Genomic DNA, 21,392 nt, shown 5'->3' on the forward strand with positions numbered 1-21,392 from the left:
TGACTTCTTCATGAGGGGCTTTGTAAGAGATGATTACTAAATTGGCCAGACTGCAACAGGCAAATCATATGTTAGATGAGAAGTAGACACTTTAGTTTCATGAGTCATTGGCTTGGAAAACTGTCTTAAAGATATTAAGGGAGGAAAAGAAAAGAGAAAAAAAAAGCACAATAAAAAATAGAATATCTATCACAAACTATGTCAAGAAGAGGTGAAAAAATAGCATGATGCATAGAATCGTAGAAACAGAGAATCCCATTTGTCAGGAAAAACTTCTCGTACCTGGCACTTTTTTGACACAAAAAATTGCAACAACAACGTTTTCTCTCTGAGTTAAGATCCCAGAACCTATGAAAGATAACACAGTGATGAAACATTAGACATGAAAGCGTTTATATGATTAAACTAACATTTTTAAGTTGTTGTAACTTTTGCACAAGAAGTTAGTTACCAATGATGTGACTAATTTGTCAACTACAATATATCAAAGAAAAACACTTAAATATAAATAATTTTTTCAACAGTGGTCAAATGATACCTAAGTAAAATAACTATTCCGTTTAGAAAATGGTTCTTCAAATTTTGTACAGGGTTCTATGACTTATATATCAAAAAAAATATGTTAAAATCACTCTAATAATGTATTTTTGTTCCCACAATTTTACAAATATGTACCTCATAAAAACCAACTATATATACACATATGTATATATTCACATCAGTAAAGTTATAGTCCTTTTCACATTATTCTTTTTTTCCCAGTTTTACTGAGTTAATGATGGACAAAGAGTAAAAATTGTGTATAAGGAATATGATGAGATGTTCTGATATAAGACTACCTTGTACAGCGACTACCACAATCAGGCTAATTAACATATCCATAATCTCACATATAGTTAATATTTTTGTGCATGTGGTGAGAACCCTTAAAATCTTAGCAAATTTTATATAACTCAATTACAAAAACATTTGATTAAAAAATGAGAAGTGGACCCAAATAGACATTTCTCCCAAGAAAACATATGAGATGCTGAACATCACTCATCATCAGGAACATGCAAATTAGCGTCTCTATGCAGTATCACCTCACACCTGTTAGGATGGTCAACATTAACACAATTCATCTTGGTGGAGTTGTGGGGGAAAAAAGAACTGTTGTGCACTGCTGGTTGTAATGGAAATTGGTGCAGCCATTAGGGACAGCAATGTAGAGGTCTCTCGAATAACTAAAAATAGACCCGCATCTGATCTACAATCCCCCGTCTGGAAATATATCCAAAGGAAATGAATTCAGTATCTCAGAGAGATCTCTTGCTCTCCTATTTTAATTGAAGCATTATTCATAATAGCCAAGATGTGGAAATAACCTAAGTTGTCATTATAACTTAATGTCCTAAGTGAGTGGATTGAGAAATAAGAATATTATAATATATATATGCATATTCACATGCACATGCATATAATATGCCATTGCTATCTAATGCTCTATCAAGTCAGCCATGAGAAATAAGGAAATCTTGCCTTTCATGAGAGTGTACATGAACTTGGGGGACATTTTGGTAAGTGAAATAAGCTAGACACAGAAAATACAGTGCATGATTTCACACCTGGAATCTGTAAATCTAAAAAAATTGAACTTTTAGAAAAACAGGGAGTATAATGGTGGTGACCAGGAGCTGGGATGGGGAGCATGGGGAGAGATTAGTTAAAGAGTACAGATTTTCACTTAAAGCTGAGTAAGTTCTAGCAATCTAATGTACAGCATGGTGACTATAATTAATAATAATGTATTATATACTTGAAATTTACTAGGTTAGATACTAAGTGTTCAAATTATTTTTAGAAACATGAACACAGAGGAAAGAACAAAACAAAACAAGATTGCTTAGTTTTTTTTGACAAGAGGAAAGCCTTGAGCTATAAATTCAGAGTAAGCAATAAACTAAAGAACATTGAGTCAGCCTTATATTTACTGATATCTTGCACTGTGTATCTTCAGAAAAGGATAGGGAATTTTTAAAGTCAGGTCAAAGAAATCTCAGTTTAATACAATAAGGCATCTGATACAAACCAAACACTACTCTGATGAGTTTTTTCCTTAATGACAAATTGAAATATAATTACACTGAGAGATTAAAGATAATATCTGTGCAGTAACCATGTGTGTGAAAAATACCACATATAGCCAAACAAATAAAAATCATATTTTCAACCAATTTAAGTGATTCAAAAGTACTTACATATTTAAAATCAAGCCTTGTTTATTTGCATAGGTATAAAGATACATTAAATACATTTGCAAAGACACTAAAACTGCTTTTTTTTGTAATGTTATGATAAGCAAATATGCCTCTTGTACTAAGGGTAAACCTCACTCCAGTGACCTAATGCAGTTCTTCTAGGTAGTTTGGGAAAGAAAATTTAAAAGATCAGCTTTGTAGACTCTATAATTTACTTTCTTTTTTTTTTTTTTTTTTGGCATACTGTAAGATTATGGTCAGCCGTCCACATGTAGTTAGATTCGGCAATTGCCATGTTTCTAATCATTAGAAGATTGTCATCTTTCAAGAGTAAACTCAGCGAGAGACTCAATATAGATTGTTGGTTCCAAAACGTTATGTAATAGGATAGGATGTAAACGTGCTGCTCAGCATCTTGTTTCAACACTAGTCCATGATCGTAGGACCGAGAGAAATTTTAATTTTCTACAAAACAAGGATGATTTAGATACCATGCCTACATGGGAGAGGATATCATGTAAGACATCATAATTAAATTTCAGTGTGAGGAGAGCCCATCCTGGCTCAGTGGTAATGAACCTGACTAGTGTCCATGAGGATACGGGTTCCATCCCTGACCTCACTCAGTGGGTTAAGTATCCAGTGTTGCCATGCCCCTTGGTGTAGGTCACAGACACTGCTCGGATCCCACAGTGGCTGTGGCGTAGGCTGGCAGCTATAGCTCATGTTCTACCCTAGCCTGGGAACTTCCATATGCCACAGGTGCAGCCCTAAAAAAGCAAGGAAAAAAATTCAGTGTGATAAACGTGCAAAACACAGGAAAATGCTCAAGAAGGCAGGCCACAGGCACTTAACTCCCATCCAAGTCAAAAAGAATGTCTTAGAAACATGGAGATGCTTGAACAAATTTTTTTAGTTGAGAAATAGCTAGATGAAGGAATTCTTGGGACAGGAAGAGCTACTGGCACAGCCAAAGGCCTGTAAATGTGGAAAAAAAATTAGACGTTTTGAAGAAACTGCAAATAATTTGTTATGTGGGAAGTTAAGGAATACATTTCAGATAGGTCGGAGGAAAAAATAAAATAAAAATACCTTTTTAAACTCATTATGGTTGACACCATTATTTGCTAAGATAAAGAGATGAAAGGTTATGCTCGAAAGTGTTGGAAACTCTTAAATTATTTAAGGAGAAGAAAATTATATGATGACACTTAGTCTTACTAGTACCCAGACAGGATTTAGAGTAAGATTTGCTGTAGTATAGTGTGTTATGCAAGGAAATCCACTGAGTGGGGAGAGAAAACACATTATACACTATTGTTTACTTATATAAAAATAAATGTAAATAATATATGATAATTTTTAATATCGTGTCCATTCCAGTTCTCCCATGGGGCTTATGTAGGTTAATTTTTAATTTAAAAATATTTGCAGTAGTACCTTTAAGTTAAAAAGAGGTAGGAGCTTCCTGGCCTTTATCTAAATGAGTTAAAAACCTGTGTCTATATAAAAACCAGCACGCTGATATTTATAGCAACTTTAGTCATAATTGTCAAAACATGGACACAGCTAAGAGGTCCTTTGGTAGACAAATGGATAAATAAACTGTGGCACACTGAGACAGTGGAATATTATTCAGTGATGAAAAGGAATTAACTATCAAGCCATGAAAAGAGAGAGAAGGAACTTAAATGTATATTATTAAGAGAAAAAAGCTAGTCTGAAAATGCTACATACTGTGTGATTCCATATGACTTTCTGGAAAAGTCAAAACTTTGAAAAGCTCAGCGTTTGCCAGGTGTTGGGGAGCAAAATGAATAAGCAAAGCTTAGGCAATTTTTAGGACAGTGAAAATATCCTGTATGATAAAGAACGATAGATACATGTCACACACATTTGTCCAAATTTATAGAGTGTGCCACACCAAGACTGAACTATGAAATCTGGGTGATTATGTTGTGTCAAGGCCAGTGCATCAGTTTTAATAAATGGACCAATCGAATTGGGAGGCCATGCTTGTGTTGAGGTGGGGGTATACAGGCAGTCTCTGTGCCTTCCTCTCAGTTTTGCTGTGGACCTAAAACTGCCCTAAATTTTCTTCAATACAGAAAGCAGATTCATTTTTATTTAAGACTGAGAGTAGAAATGAGAATTCACAGAATTCTCATAGTGGCTCAGCAGGTTAAGGACCTCTAGAGCATCCATGGGGATGCAGATTCAATCCTCTGGCCTCGCTCAGTGGATTAAGGATCCCGCGTTGCCTCGAGCTGTGGCATAGGTGGCAGACGTGGCTTGGATCTGGTGTTGCCTTGGCTGTGGCATAGGCCATCAGCTGGTAGCTCTGATTCAATCTCTAGCCCAGGAATTTCCATGTGCCCGGGGTGCAGCTCTGAAAAGAAAAGAATAGAAAAGAAAAGGAAAAGCCTAAAGTCTAAAAAACAAAAGAGATGGGAAAGTCATGAAAGTGGTTTGACTGCACTGAGGCTTATTAATGTTATTGGAGGTTTCAAAGAATTTTGAAGCTTGAAAAAGTCGTGCATGCCTTCTTTCACAAAAATATAAACTATCATAATTTTGTTGGCTCATATTTTTATTGGCAAGTAGCTCAGTATTACAGTAACTCATAAGGATTTTTTGAAAAGAGAAACACCCTGAACTCTTAAAGATGTAATTAAAAAATGGGTGATAAAATATTTACCAAAAAAATCTGCTGTGGATAGAGCATTTTTGAAATTATTGTCTGGAAATGTTCCAGTTTTATGTGATTTTCTTGCCAAAAAGAATTATTTGACATTTCACTAAACTTGAATAAGTTGCTAACAATTTTTTACCAGAATGAGAAATTCCCAAATGAGTAACAGCAGAGGTTATTTGACGAACTTACTAAAGGTATTATAACAATTTTTAAAAAATGAGAACAACTGATTGATAGCAAAGGAAATGACAAATTACCCCTTAAATTAAATACAGTGAGTCTAAGTGCAGCCAGTAATGTATTTTTCAACTCTTTAGCATCTTAGTTGATGTGCGTTTTACTGGTGGACCTTTGAAGACAGAGACGTATTTTGGTATTGGTTTCTGCAATGTTGCCCAACCACAGAGGATTGCTTTGCACTTCGTAAGTCTTCAATAGATGAATAAAGTGAAGGAGTGAATGTCAATTAACAGTTACACACAAGGAGTTGGAGGTAATATAAAACTTGATGAATCAGACAAGTAAATGGCATAAAAAGATTTGAGAACTGAAGATGGATGTCTGAGATACATCAGTATTTAAAGGGTGAACTGATTAAAAGTTTACCATGAATACGAGTAATAGGGGGCTATAACATATCAAAGACTAAAACTGCCTGAAGGCATTGCCACAGCAGGAACAGCAGAGTGAAATTTTAAGGACAGTCTAGTCAATATAAAAGATAGAGGAAATAAGGTAAGGATTGGAAACTGTCCACTTGTTTTCTCAAATATGGCTTACAGGTAGAGCGGTGTTGATGCTGTCTTGTTAATCCAAATTTTGAAAAATCAATTGGTTTAATAAATGAATTATAGGGAAGAAATTGGAGGCGCAGAATGTAGATACATTTTTTTTCTTTTTTTTTGCCAAGGCCTTTTGCTGGAAAATAGGGACAAGATAGAATTGAGAGTTTCTTTTTTGTTGTTGCTGTTGTTGTTGTTTTGTTGTCGTTGTTGTTGTTGCTATTTCTTGGGCTGCTCCCTCGGCATATGGAGGTTCCCAGGCTAGGGGTTGAATCGGAGCTGTAGCCACCGGCCTACGCCACAGCCACAGCAACGCGGAATCCGAACCGCGTCTGCAGCCTACACCACAGCTCACGGCAACGCCGGATCGTTAACCCACTGAGCAAGGGCAGGGACCGAACCCACAACCTCATGGTTCCTAGTCGGATTCGTTAACCACTGCGCCACGACGGGAACTCCTCTTTTTTTTTTTTTTTTTAACTTAACGTTTAGGAAGAAATCTTTATTTGTGTATGTATTTATTTCCTTACATTAATTTTATTTATTTTTCTTTTTTGGCCACACCTGTGCCATATGGAAGTTCCCAGGCCGGGGGTTGAATCCACGCCAGAGATGCAACCTGTGCCACAGCTGCAGCAACGCCGGATCCTCAACCCCATTCCACTGCAGCAGGAACTCTAGGAAGAAATATCAAAACATGCTGATATTACAAAAGTTCAGCCCCGTGTAGAAGGAGTAGTTGAATAATTGTAGGTCAAGTTGATCATTCATTCAGCAAGGCATCCGAGAAGATGGCAGAGGGAGAGCGTGAACCATGAGCTTCTTCCAGTGAAGCAGAAGGAAGGTATAAAAAGGACAGATACAGAATGTAGGCGGTCAGAAAGGCTGAGTACCGGTGAGTCTTGATCTTTTCTGAAGACAGAGCTACAGTGACCTTTCTGAGAGTGAAGAGGTAAGAAACGGGTTTAAACGCAAGTGAAGTTGTGGAATAAACAACTAATAGGATATGAGAAAAAAAAAACTGAATTGTGCCATGAGAAAGATTCCTGGCTTTTGCTTTCCCTGGGGGTGCTCAGCACTTGGGCTTGTAATAGGCGGCTCATGCTGTCGTACATGCTGAACTTGGTTGAGGAAATGTTGCAGAGCAGGTGGACCTGAAACCACACCGCCTTCCGAAAGGTGTTTGTTCCTCAATAAGATCAGGACCTTTGAGGGGCGTCACCCAGAGTCACCTGCACATGGCCTGTTCAGAAAAATAGTGATGGGTGTGTTAACATTTTTCTTTGAATTTAGGAAAATAGGAGCAATACGCCGAGTTTTGACAATATCGGTTCTACATCATTCAGCACTATGCACAGTCTAGACGTTTTCTAAAGTATTACGGAAGTCTTATAAATAACACAATCCCATGCCTTCATTGAGTTAGGTGTTTCAGAATCACATTATGATTAACTTAATCTGGATATCTTTTGAATGATGCAGATATTAATAAAACATGATAATTTTGGCTTCTTGCAAGGAAGAAAAAATGATGTGATTTCTTGAGTATTCTGGGATGTTTATCATTTGTAATACTTACTTATAAATTAATTTCTTAAACTGACTCACCAGTTGCTCCATTATGTGTAAAGAGTGATGCTATTTGTCAATTTTTCTTTCTTTTTTTTTTTTTTTTTTTAGGGCCACACCTGTGGCATAAGAAATTTCCCAGATTAGGGGTCGAATTGGAGCCACAGCAATGCGAGATCCAAGCCACATCTTTGACCTACAATGCAGCTCATGGTAATGCTGGATGCTTAACCCACTGAGCGAGGCTAGGGATTGAACATGCATCCTCGTGGATGCTAGTCGGGTTCATGAGCCACAACAGGAACTCCTATTTCTCAATATTTGAATTAGTCTCCATGAACATATAAAATAGAATTTGCACACTTACGCATCTGAGGACAAATTTATTTTCTGTGTTATTTTGTTTCTGTTAAATTAATAGTGAAATATTGCATTATTATATGGATAACAATACAAGTTCTATTAATAGCAGTTACACCAGGTTTAAAAAAAAAATGAAGGGAAGCTAGGGTATAGCAGAAAATAAATCTTTCTTTATATTAGCTTAAGAATATTTATTTTTTACTAAAATCTTATTACTGCAGTGGCATAGTTTAATTTGAAGTCGTTTCACAGTTTAAAATGATACGTCATTGCCATAACAGAACATGCCTCCATATGAAAACTGGCAATACAGTTTTCTCTGTTCATTACGCGAGCTTTTGCTAGAGTGTGGAAAAACCCCCAGTGGCTTGGTGTGGTACAAGTTTGTTTCTTGTTCATACAAAATCTCCGTAGAGTCAGGTCCTGCTGACTCCCCAGGGCACCTGCCCTTCAGGTGGTCGCACTGCAGTCCCGGGGCTTTTTACCTGTGTGATGCCATCATCTTCACATCGCAACCCCTTTATAATCAGTCTTAATTGAGCAGAGAAAGCCATCAGGGCTACCGACAGCTCTTAAGTGTGCTTGCATCATAGGAGTAACACAGGTTTCCCCAACTAAGACAAGTGACATAATCACACCAAACTTCAGGGGAGTGAGAATCTGCCCTGTAGCTGTGAGGGGAAGAGAACCAGAAATATCAGGAGCTGCAGCAGTGCCTATTCTTGTCGTAAATTAATTTGTCTCCGAATATTTTTATATGTTTCAAGATGGTTACATTGGCATTTATCTTTAAAATTATTTCTTCTTACTACCCACCTTTTCTAAAAATGTCAAACACAATTCAGCCCTAGAAATGTCCTGGTTTTTAAATTATTTCTCATCCCCAACTTTTTATCTGCCTCTGTTCTATCTTAAATTCACTATTTTGTTTTTCTCCTTGTTCCCAGCAAGTCACTGCTTTTATTTTCTGCCATTTCTGAATCCTTTTGAATCCCTGTGTTCTTTGCTGTTTTGTTGTTGTTATTGTTTTTATTCTTCTTCCTAGCTGGAGAATCTGTAGAACCTAATGTCTTAATAATAGTTTCATTGAGGTGTACAATATTAAAACGTACTTCTAAATTAACACAGATGAAGTAGTGCTTTGTTTTGTCTTTAGGGTCCTATATACTGACATGCCACCGTGAAATAGTAATAGCTATTGTCCTCAGTTATAAGCGGGTATGTAGATAATAAGTACTTTCTAGCAAGTTATGCAAAGAATGAATGGTAGAGGTGAAAATAGGTGAAGGAGTGATAGATTGACCCAAGAGAATGCATGTTAGTATATAAAGATAGTTTGTTTTCAAACACATTGTAAAAGGAGACCTTTCAAAACAGAAGTTTAAAAAAAATCAGTCTTTGTTATATAATGTTAAGAATATTGTCACCCTGTATGAAACAAAGTTTCTCCCTTCTAACACACAGTAAATGAATTCTGAGTCAGAGAGATATATCTAAAATTGGAATTTATCTTTAGAATATTATCGTGAAATTATATAAATATATTGTGTTCAAAGACATTTTACATTTGGATTTAGAATGTCAGAAATCAGAGACTGCATGTGGCTAAAATTTGGAGATTATTTAAATATGATGTACTACTTCTGTAAAAAAAAGGCAATAGTTTGTATAGATAAAATAGTAGATTATTAGATTATTTAAGATAGTTAAAATGTTAAAATACATTGTAAAATTGTACACTTGTATATGTATGTAAAACATATATCAAAGAATATGTGTGCATATCTTCTATACATTTCGTAGCAGTTACCACTGTTAGGTTAACCCTCATTTTCATTTTCTTTTTAGTGTAGTTCTGTGCTTTCCGTATCGTAGAGTGCTTCTGTATACATTTTAAAAGGATCAGATTAATTTTTAAATTGTTTTATGAGCATTCAACTTTGAGTTCAGGGCTTCAGTTTTAATTTTTCTGCACTATTTACTAGATTTTTTGTATTGTTTTTGTTTTTACTTCTAGTAAAGGATGTTAGAAAAAAAATTTTTTTTAATTTTTTTTTTTTTTTTTTTTTTTTTTTTTTGTCTTTTTGCCATTTCTTGGGCCGCTCTCGCGGCATATGGAGGTTCCCAGGCTAGGGGTCAAATCGGAGCTGTAGCCGCCAGCCTACGCCAGAGCCACAGCAACGTGGGATCCGAGCCGCGTCTGCGACCTACACCACAGCTCACGGCAACGCCGGATCGTTAACCCACTGAGCAAGGGCAGGGACCCAACCCACAACCTCATGGTTCCTAGTTGGATTCGTTAACCACTGCGCCACGACGGGAACTCCCAAAATTTTTCCTATTATTTTTAGACTCTGTCAAATTGTAAAGTTTAGAATACCACAACTAAACATTTTAAATGAAAAATTTTTATAAATGAAACAATGTAAAATTTATCCAAGGCCTAAAATATAAGGCTTATATATAGTTTTAAATCCTAACTAAAATATGAATTGCAATTCATAATAAGTAATTATATATATATAACTTAGATATATGACTGAGATAGGGAAATATGTTATATTTCTGCACAGACATGCTTTAATTTTTTTGTTACATATTAATGTTCTCACATTTAAGGAAATATTCATCAAATGGAGTTGAAATCAAGGATCATTTTATTCTTTGTCTCCCCAACCAATGAACTGCCACTCCTTCACTTGTTTCCCTTTTTATTTTTCTGTGCCTTACTTCTGCTTCAATTCTGATATCTCATGTATGTCCAGACAATCTCTGCTTCTTACCTCATCTCACTTGTGTTTATTCAGAATTCCGTTAAAACCATCTCTCAGTGCAAACCCACCTTGCAGAAAAACCCATATCCACTCAAACTTGCAGCAAATAAAGCTGGAAATCCTCATGGATTTTTCCCTGGGTGTTCTTAACGTGATTTATCTCTGATTGCATGCAGCCACTACTGTAGTCTTCTGTCTGGCTTTGTTTTACTGGAATGACATGTTTTCCCTAAGCCATAAATGACAGTTCTGCTAAAAATCTTCAACAGTATTGCTGCAGAACGAATCAGGTTATATAAATTACATCTAACTTACTTCTCTCCTTCCTGACTCACCTGTGATGTCCAATGAAATAAACATTCAAGACATGACAGAGCCAGAAATAAGAAAATGAGAAAATGGTAAACATGAGTGCTTCCTAACCTTTCCTCAGCAAACTACATATGAAAAATATTTATATTTATAGCGGAAAAAATGTCTAATGGCAATAAATCAACTGAACTCTCCTATCATCATGCCTGCTTATAGTACAGAGAAAATCAGTAAGGCAGGAACACTGTGGCCTGTGTACAGTCTTGTTACATTAGTTGAAAGTATCAGGTGAGGCAAACAAAAAGTGTGGGAAATGAACTGTTCCCCTCCCGTGACCACTGAAGAGCATACCAAGGAGATTTAGGCATTTCCTGCTTCCTCACTCTTTAAAAATCAACGAGATTACCAGTGGATGCCATGTTTGTTTTTCCTTAGTTTATGATTGCAAATGCATACAGTGTGGCTTGTAAAATAAACAATATTAAGTGTACAGCTCAGTAAAATTTATAGTCTAATGAAAATACGCAAATTATAGTTATAGCATATGTCTAGAATTTTCCAGTGTCCCCTTAAGAAATTAATTTACAATTAACGTAATACCTGTTTTAACACTTTAAAACCTCAATTAGTTGAATTGATATAACTAAAACCCTTTAATTACTAGTCATTTCGTCTGCCTTCTTTTGCTTACTTAATACAGTGTCTCTTTGATTAATCCATGTCTTTGCATATATCAGTAGTCTGTTTTTTGTTTTTGTTGTTTGTATCCATTGTAGTAATATAACATGTCACAATGTATCTATTCTGTTGAAAGACACATAGTCCATATCCGATTTTGACTATTGAGAATAAAACTGTTTGAAATTATTTTTTACATCTTTTGGTGAACATATTCCCTCATTTCTCTTAGACACTTGGATCAGAATTGCTGGATATGAGCATGGCATGTTTAGCAACAGTAAATCCCACTAAGCAAAATTTCAAAGTGACTTAAATGACTTATAATCTCACCAGCAATGTAAGTGACTTTCACCTGCTTTATATTCTATCGTATTCTTGGTATTATCAACCTTTTAAATTGTATCTGTTCTCGTATGTGTGTTGGTGTCATGGTAGGTTTGATTCTTATGCCCATGATGGTTAATACATACATGTTGGCTATCTGAATATACGGCCAATTCTCCATACCCGCAGATTCTGCATCCCACAGATTTGACCAATGCAGATCAAGAATATTCAAGAGTAAAAATTACAGAAAGTTCCAAAAAGCACAACATGAATTTGCCAGGCACTGCCAATTATTTGCATAACATTGACATTGTGTTAGGTATTGTAAGTAATCTGGAGATGATTTAAGGTGTACTGGAGGATGTGACTAGGTTATATGCAAATGCAACACCATTTTATGTAAGGGGTTTGAGCATCTGTGCATTGTGGAATTTACTGGGGGTCCTGGAGCCAGTCTTCCAAGGGTTTTTGAGGCACCACTATATCTTTTTAGGCAGACCTGATCAAGGATGAAGGCTGTTTAAAAAGTCAGGTTCTTTATTCTCTATTATTGATAGGAATTTTAAAATATTTCTTTATATGAGTTTTTCAGATATATGTGATAGAACATCTTAATGTTTTAATGGTATATCTTGAGTAAGAGATATTACTAATTAAGTACAATTCATTTTTTGTTTCTTTTGTATATAGCGCCATTTTTACACAGTTTAAGTAATCTTTGCATACTCCAGGATCATGAAAATACTCTACTGTGTTTTCTTTTACAAACTGATTTTCAATTTATCTTTGATAATAAAACTAACAGCAACATTATATGTAAGAGAAATTACAGAAAAAATATGTCTCATAAGCATTGGTGCAGTGATCATAACCCAAATTTAGGCAAATTATTTTCAGCAGTAATTTAAAATGATAATAGAATCACAGGCAAAATTATTTATTCCAGAAAAAATATGGTGAATTTGGAAACCAGAAATGTAATATAAAGTGTTAATAGAATAATGGAGAAAAATAATATACTCATTTAACCAATATGGGAAAAATGATAAAATTAAACACTTATGCTTAGAACTTTAGCAAACCATCAACTGGTAGATCTGCCTCATTATCGGTAGTGATAGTATTGTTAATAATATCAGTAGTAACAGCAGGAGCAGCAATAGTAATAATGAACAGTAATAGGCATAGCAGCACTTGTTTAAAATTATCTTTTATAGGTGTATGTATACATATATAAATATATATGTATTTGATTTCATATTTTTAAAATGTTATGGATCCAAGTACACAAGTATTCATGTGTGATTATATATGTCTTCAAATTCTAAAATTCCAAGGATAAGGAAAGAAACATGTAAGATCAGTACACCTAAACTATATGAGAAGTTCCTGCATACTTCTTGATTAAGTTCCTGCATGAGAAGTTCCTGCATACTTCTTGATTAAGTTTTCATTAAATTTTGACCTCAGGGGAAGTTAACTTTAAGAGATAGCCTTGTAAACAGTTATAAAACCCAGTGGTATTACATGTTGTTTCTTGTCCCAGAGACACGCAGTTCTTGTTGGCTTTATGTAGAAGAGAATTCTCCCCCACTGGTCTTCTTTCAGCAAGTATTATGTAACCAAGGAGACAATGACTAACGGCATCTAGAATAAATTCAGCAACTCTTTTCACAAAGGTACTGCTCTAGTTTACTTAACTAGAAGACAATGCCCATCTTTTACCCCTGAGATATTGATTAAATAGGAACATCATAAATCTTTGTTCTTCTCTTGCAGAAGTTAAAGGAGGCACTCTCCCAAAATCTAACATGGCTGAAATATCAAGGAAAGAAAATCAATACATTGAAAGCCACCTCTAGGGTTTTGCAGATAAAAGTGAGTTATTAATTCATGGGATGGTTGTGTTACAGTCCAAATTTCATTTCAGCTTCTCGGACCCTGATGTGTAGTAGTAGTTCCCTGAGAATGTCAGTCCTCTGTCATTTATTAGCTGAAGGAAAATTCCTAAAACTTTCCAGTGAAATTCTTACTGAATTTCAGATATTTTGTGTTGTTTTGGTGTCTTCTTTTATTTTGTTTTGTTTTTGTTGGCCTTGTTATTCTTTGCATCCGTTGTATTTGGTTTATCAAGTGCTTATGTAATACTGGGCAGGAGAGAAAAAAAATAAAGGCTATCAGAAAAGTCACTATGGTCTTTTCTGGTCTGGAAACACTCATCTTAAAAAATGTGTATAATGCATGAATGTATTATTAAAGGCTATGTATCAAAATAATTTTAATAATAAGGAAATTCAGAAAACAAAAATAATGTTTTTTATTGGTGTATCTTTCAGGGAAAACAGTTAAATCATTATGGTATTTGAAGTACATTTAATGACATCGAAATACTCAAATGATGTTCTTCTATGAGAATGTAGTGTAAAAATTATTATATTCATAAATAATTTTTCATTAAACTTAAAATATGTCTTTAGTATATACATACGTATATCACTAAAAATCCTAGAGGAAAGAATGTTTCTGTATGTTTTGTGATTTGTTTGCAAGTTTTTATCCTTTTTAAACTACTTGGATTAGACTGAAGTAAATTTTTGTGAAGATTTAAAAAAATGGAAGCAGTCACAAAATTACTGTGTTCCTTTTTCACCAAATGAACCATATCAAATTTATTTTTATTGTCTCCTCAGTTATTAAGTGAGGGCTATTATCTAAATAATAAAAAAAAATACAGATGTGGTTTAATTGAGGGAAACAAATTCTTATACCTGGATGGATTGTGTAAAACTTTAAAAAAGATTGTGCTGCTTCCAAGCCTCATGGAAATGGAAAAAAGTTCTGGAATTTGAACAAGACATGGTGGTCAATGCATAGTAGTCAGATACATGAGAAATATTGGGTAAAGTTAAGGATGAAAAAAGCAATATTTTCTTCCAGGAGGCTGGTGATTTTCCATCTTTGGTGAAGATATGGAAGAAGAAATGAAATGGATATGAAGTTTGATAAAACTGTCCAAGTTCAATCTATGGTAATTGAAAAACTCTTGTCTATGCTAACGGTAAAAGGTTAGTGTATATTTGTTGTATTATATTTGTTGTATAGCGTCCGTTTTCACTTTTCTCTGGAAACAGTGACTTGATTTTACGTAAAATAATACTGTTCTGTTCCTCAATCTCAAAGGACATGATCACCTTTGCTCACAGTGATGGGCTGAGGCATAAACCTGATCCAAGTTACCCATCTGGAGCTATGACTTTTGCTAAAGCTAAATGTTTTTTCTGTAATTACAAGTTATGACATTTCTGAAGTGCCTTCCTGACAATGCAATGGAGAACAGAAGGGCAAAAGGTAAGAAAGAGAAAGATATAGAAAGACACAGAAGAAGGCTGAGGCTATGTCCTGACTTATTAGTGAGTCAGAAAGTACATCTGGGTCAGTATATGCCTTGATATAACAGATGGTGATAAAATAAATTCACGTCTTTTAAAGCCAGTTCGAGTTGAATTTATGTACCTAGCAACCAGAAGAGTCCTGATGTAGAAGGGCACATAATGTGTCCATTTAAATTCTGAAAATATTCGAAGAGAAAGCAACACATTTGAGTTAGAGGCAGTGAGGTCTAAAAATGTGCGCAGTCTCCATGAAAGGAGAAAGAAGGTCATAAAGAGACATAATCTGTTTCCTTCCTCTATGCAGCTGAATTTAACTGACCAAAGTGGATTCAGTCTCCAGTGTGTAATCAACGGGCAGGCGTAGGTGACAGAAATAATAAAGTTGCTGCCAACGAGGTTAGCTCTGCTTCATGCTATTTACTACTTTTTCATGCCATGATTGTACTACTTGGGTATTTTGCTATCTTTGGAAGAAAATGCTCCTCTTTCAAGTGAGAAAGCCACATTTTTATTTAGCCAAATGTAAAGACAATCTAAGATGGTATAAACCGCCAAGAAAATACTGGAAATAGTCATTATCAGTAATCAACCTTTGTAATTATGGTAGAAGCTGCGCTAAGTCATTTATGTAAACTCCGGCACTAAATCTTCAAAACAGCTATGTTTGTTTTCCAAACGAGTAGACCTTGTCTTAGAGTGATTAGGCCATCTTCCCTGGGTGATGAAAGTGGGGGTGGCAGAACCCAGTTTATAGAGCAGATGCTCAAGCAATGCCATGCTCTACAGTCTCTGGTGAACGGGAATGTGGTCACGAATTCTCCCGTCTCAGAATACACACTCTTGTGATGTGACTGCACCACGTGTCTCTCATGGTGTCGAGTCCATTCCCCGCGTATTCTTAAATCTGGCCTGGGTTTGGATCAGTAGGATGTGACAGATGTAACAGTTGCTGGATTTGGGTCCACGGTCCTAAAAAGGACTTGAACGTCACTCTCACCCTTTGGGAAGATGGCCCTCACCTAGGAGGTATCCTCAGCATTCTGGATGATGAAAGACTACTGAGGGAAACTGCCCGCCAATTGCCAGAACCCTGCCAAGCCCGTGAGTGAAGCCATTTTTAAACCAAGCCATCTCAGTTGGCTGCCGGGTGACTGTTGACTCATGAGTGGTCACACATGATAGCAACACAGCATTGTACAGAGGAGCCCAGCTCAATTTGCTGATAGAACCAAGAGCAAAAAGAAGGATTCTTTTTTTTTTTTTAAGATGCTAAATTTTGGAATGGTTTATTATCCAGCAATAGATAACTAATACACATTCCATATGCTGATGTAGTTAAAGATGGATATTGTTTTATATAGGTAGAGTGGATCCCCGCGGGATTCTAGGCAAAACTCCTAAAAAAAATTTTGCTTAGTATCTGCATATAATTACCAAGCCATCAATGTTGTCCAAAAAGACCTAGACATTTTTCAAATAAAAGAAAACATTTAATCACTATATTTTAGAGGAAATTAAATGAATACGATTAATCTTAAAGTATAAACAGTCGGTAAGCTATTTGAATGTAATATTAGAATTACCTATTAGATGTATCAGTGCATGTGTTAAAATATAAAAAGATTTTTTTCTTGCATATAAGCCAATTGCATTCTTTTTGTTTTTTTCTATGCTCAGAGCATATGGAAGCTCCTGGGTCAGGGATCAGACCCACACCGCAGCAGTGACTCAAGCTGCTGCAGTGACAACATGGATCCTTAGCCTGCTGCATCACGAGAGAACTCCAAATAAATACATTCTCAAAATATGTTTCATGAAGTTTATTTCACTTATTGAAAGTAGGAGGCAGTCATTGAACTGCAAGGTCTTGTGCTTAGAGACTATTTAAACTATCACATATAATATTTATTTGTCACAGACACTGTCCAATATACTAAAACAAATACATGAGTTCTTTTCATATCTGATTTTGGAAATCACCCATGAACTAAATAAGTATCCCTATGTGCTCAGTCCATGAAAAGATTATACGTTAAATTATATGGTATATTTAACATGACCGTTTCTTAGGACATACGTATTGAGAGTTCCTGTGCTGATGGTTACCACAAAACTAAAGGAGAGATTTGCAGAAAATGTATACAAATTTATAAAGTAGCTTGATTATACTGATACAGAACTGTCTTTATAAAAATATATTATTTTTAAAGTAAACAAAAGGTTATTCAAAAAGAGAAATAGTAAAAAAAAAAAAATTGTAAGAATGATGGTAGATAGTGGGATAAAAGATACTAAGACAATAGTAAAAGAGTAAAAGATGGACCAAACGTGGAAGCGATTTACTCACCTAGAGAATAGCTGAAAAATTTAATTAAGACAGGAAGTTGATATGTGATCAAAAGGAATTGTTAAAAATGCTAATTATAGTAGCAACAGCAGTATTTTGCACACTTAATATTGTGCTTGAATCAATGATGAGAGACCTGTAGATTTCACCACCTTTTATTTTTACAACAACCCTGATAACAAGATATGATGCCATATGGAAAATAAAAAAGATATAACAGTTAATGCATTGAGTATTTCAGCAGAATATATTTTTTGTGCATGCATTTATTTTTCAGTTCCAAATATCGAAAAATATTAGAAACATCTTTTCAAAGATCTAGCTACGCAAACTGTTTACAAACATTTTTCATATTAAGTTTGTTTATAATACCCTCTCTGCCCATATCATTTAATTTCAACCAATTTATTGATATGAGATATGCTTTAAATGCTGGGCAATGAGCTGATAATATAGATACAGATATTCAGGGGACTTAGAGTTTATTTTCAATCAAAAGGACTTACTTTTATGATGAAATTACATACAGTTCTTAGTTGTATATACACATAATTTATTTTATAAATATTTAATGAGTACCTATTTTATGCTAGTCACTCTTCTAGGAAATACTGCGTTTAAATACACACAAATAAACAAGCACGTATTGCTCAACATCTCTTCTCACTAGGGAATTGAAAATTTAAGCTGATGAGTTAGTATTACACACTATTAGAAAGGCTACACTGCTAGACTGAAAAAACAAACCCACAGAAGAAACGTCATACCAGTCGCAGCCGGGTGAGGATACCAAGCAACAGATGTGAAACGTGGCAACCAGAATGGTTTCGCAGTTTTGCAGTTTCTTAAGTAGGTAACCATGGTCTCATGCCAACAGCAGTGCCCCTCGGTGTTTACTCAAATGGTTGAAAACTTATGTGCACAGAGGACTAGTCACACAAATGTTCAAAGCAGTTTCATTCATAAAAGCCGAAACCTGGAAGCAACCGAGGTGCCCTTTCGTGGGTAAGTGGGTCACATCCTCACAATGGAATTCTCAGGGGTAAAAAGAAAGAACTGTCGAGTTGTGGGAAGATGTTAATGAATCTTCAGATGCAATACTTGCTTGATACTTTTGTGGTCATTCGAGGACATGCTGTGCTCAAATCACCGGCTGAAGTCAAACGAAGAGCCTATTCAGCCCTCTTGCTTCAGCTCCCATACATGTGAAGTCTCTTTTTGTGGTTTATTTTGTGTCCCGTTTTTCACATCTTGTGCTTGAGTTAGTGATTTCACTGTCTAAAGTGGCCCTTGATAGTAGTGCTGGTATTGGATAGAGTTTCTCAAAACAAACAAGCTGTGCTGTCTTACAGAGAAAATGCATACCTCTAAAATCCAGGTATCTTTAAACAGAAGCACACACAATATAAATTTATGTATCAGTCAGTAGATGAAAACGTTGCCCTGAACTTCTCTAGAAGCAAATGGTTCAGATTTGTAGCAATTCTGTACAATACAATTAACATGAATAATGAAAATTGACTGGATAAGTTTTAATGTAATATAATATCAAACATAGACACAGCCTAAAATTTTTCACAGAATAGTCTCACAAAAGCCGTTGACTTTTGCCTATATATACAATATAGGATATGTATTATGACTTTTGAAGAGAAAATTTAAAAGATAGTACTTGAGATTGTAATATCCAAAAAAAACAAGTGTTCAAGTCTGTAAATCTTAGGAACTGAAAATGTTCTAAAATATCCTTTACCTAGATATAATATTTTTTGTTAAACTTAGGATGTCACAAATTTATTTTTAATTTATTTTATTATTTTATTTTTTTGTCTTTTTGCCATTTCTTGGGCCGCTCCCATGGCATATGGAGGTTCCCAGGCTAGGGGTGGAATCGGAGCTGTAGCCACCGGCCTACGCCAGAGCCACAGCAACACGGGATCTGAGCCACGTCTGCAACCTACACCACAGCTCAGGGCAACGCCGGATCCTTAACCCACTGAGCAAGGCCAGGGATCAAACCCGCAACCTCATGGTTCCCAGTCAGATTCGTTAACCACTGCGCCACAATGGGAACTCCACAAATTTATTTTTATTCAAAAATTTTTAAACTCTGTTTACCGTAAGACTCTAGATAAAGAGATTACACTTAAAATTATTCCTTGATATAAACATGAGCTACTCACTTCTTATTACCTAAAGTTGACTTTGTTGTTTGTAATGTTTATGTACAGACTTTTATGTCAGTATCAATTTAGCATATTTTAAGCATGCAGTATCCAAGTACGACAAAGCATTCAAAGAATTAGCGCTTTTTAGAAAAGACCACAAAAAAGTAGAATTTATGTAGCTGAAATTTTCTATGTGTGATATTAAGATGAAAAGTCATTTAAGTCATTTAAAATTACAAAGATTAGTAAAAAGATAGCTTTGTATTAACTACATTAACCAATAGAAAGCTCTTTCAAAGTCATTGTTGAGGAGTTTTTTTTTTATTGTTGTTGTTTTTGTTAATTGGCAAACTTTCCTATGACAAATCACCAAATACTTGAAGAAGTTGTAATGAGGAGAAAAAATAAAACCAAACACGGAAGCGGGTGGTTCAAGGAAAGTTTGAGATCTTAAAACACTTTAAGACTGTGAAACTTTAAGAAATTTAGTAAGAAAGACGTGATCGCCCATTAGAAGAACATGTTTCCATATTATCTCTTTTTTCCTAAGCATATTTTGCTGGTGCTGGCTTTGTTTTTGTTTTTCCTGGAATCACCATGATCCCCTAAGCCTTTCCTCAGAGAGCAGGGTAGAAAGGGCCTCAATTCTTTATCTTTTCATCATGGCAGGTCTTCAGGACTTGTCTGTCCTTGTACTCAAAGTCGAATAATTTTTATCTCTTTTTTTCCCTGATCACACTCCAAATTAATATTTCAGACCAAAATCTTTGGCTTTTTCCCCCTTTGCCTGCAAGTTTAATAAGTTATCCAAATTGAACAGGTTTTGTAGTAAGGAAACAAAATAGAGCCTTTTGGAATATTTGTTTAAATTGTTCAAATTCTATGATTTTACAAATCAATCAACAAATGTGTATTACTTTATTGTTATAATAGATAAGCTTGCATAGAATGTAGTTAAACACAAGAATGCTTCATTTCATTGTAACATGGCTAGTATTTCAACATTTAACATGTTCGCTCTAATCTGATATCACTTAGTTCTAACCACTTTTGCATCCTGAGCAAATTGGCATTGCTTCTTACATTTCTGAGAGTACATATTTAAAGAGACCTGTGGGAGGTCCATTTATTTATGTTTCGTGTAATGCACAGAGACTCTAAGGCAGCCGCCCAGGATCTCTGCATCCCAGAGTTCACACCCTTAAAGGGGCAGGATCTGTGACTTGCTTCCAACCAAGAGAATATAGCAAAAGGGTTACGTCCCATCGGCTGAGACTCCATCGTGCCGGCTACCTTGCTCTTGAGGCTCTCCGTGCTGATGGATAAAGTAAGTTTTCGTGGCGAGGAAGTGCAGGCCCCCTCCGGTTGCTGAGACAGGCCTCTGGAGTCCAGGCTGCAGGACGCTGGGCTTCCCCCCCACCCAACTGCGTGGCGTGAATTTGGCCAGCCGCCTGTGTGAGCAGACAAGGGGCTTCTTTCCTAGTAGGGCAACCACATGAGAACACAGCCTGACCATCACCTTGACGGCAACCTCATGAGCCACCAAGCAGAGGACAAAGGTAAGCACCTTAGACCTCTTACCCGAAACTGTACGATGATAAGAAGGTGATATTTTAAACTGCTAAGTCTGTGGTAGTAGGTTAGTAAGAGAAAACTAATATGGTTAAAAAAATACACACGTGAGCTTGAAATGAAATTGAGGAAAATTGTTGGCAAGGCTTTAGTAGCCAGGCGTCATGAAG

The 21,392-nt window shown here is 35.6% G+C and overlaps 1 long non-coding RNA gene across 2 annotated transcripts; it reads left to right on the top strand.

The window, feature by feature from the left end:
- Window positions 11,537-16,036, top strand: LOC102167499. Of its 2 annotated transcripts, XR_002336145.1 has the most exons (5): window positions 11,537-11,753; window positions 13,290-13,422; window positions 13,523-13,621; window positions 14,681-14,771; window positions 15,440-16,036. It is a non-coding gene; the product is annotated as an uncharacterized LOC102167499 (long non-coding RNA). The 2 variants fall into 2 exon arrangements; XR_002336144.1 differs by having other exon boundaries at window positions 11,538-11,753; window positions 14,681-16,036.

This window comes from Sus scrofa, chromosome 10 (assembly GCF_000003025.6).
Source record: "Sus scrofa isolate TJ Tabasco breed Duroc chromosome 10, Sscrofa11.1, whole genome shotgun sequence".
Lineage (NCBI taxonomy): Eukaryota > Metazoa > Chordata > Mammalia > Artiodactyla > Suidae > Sus > Sus scrofa.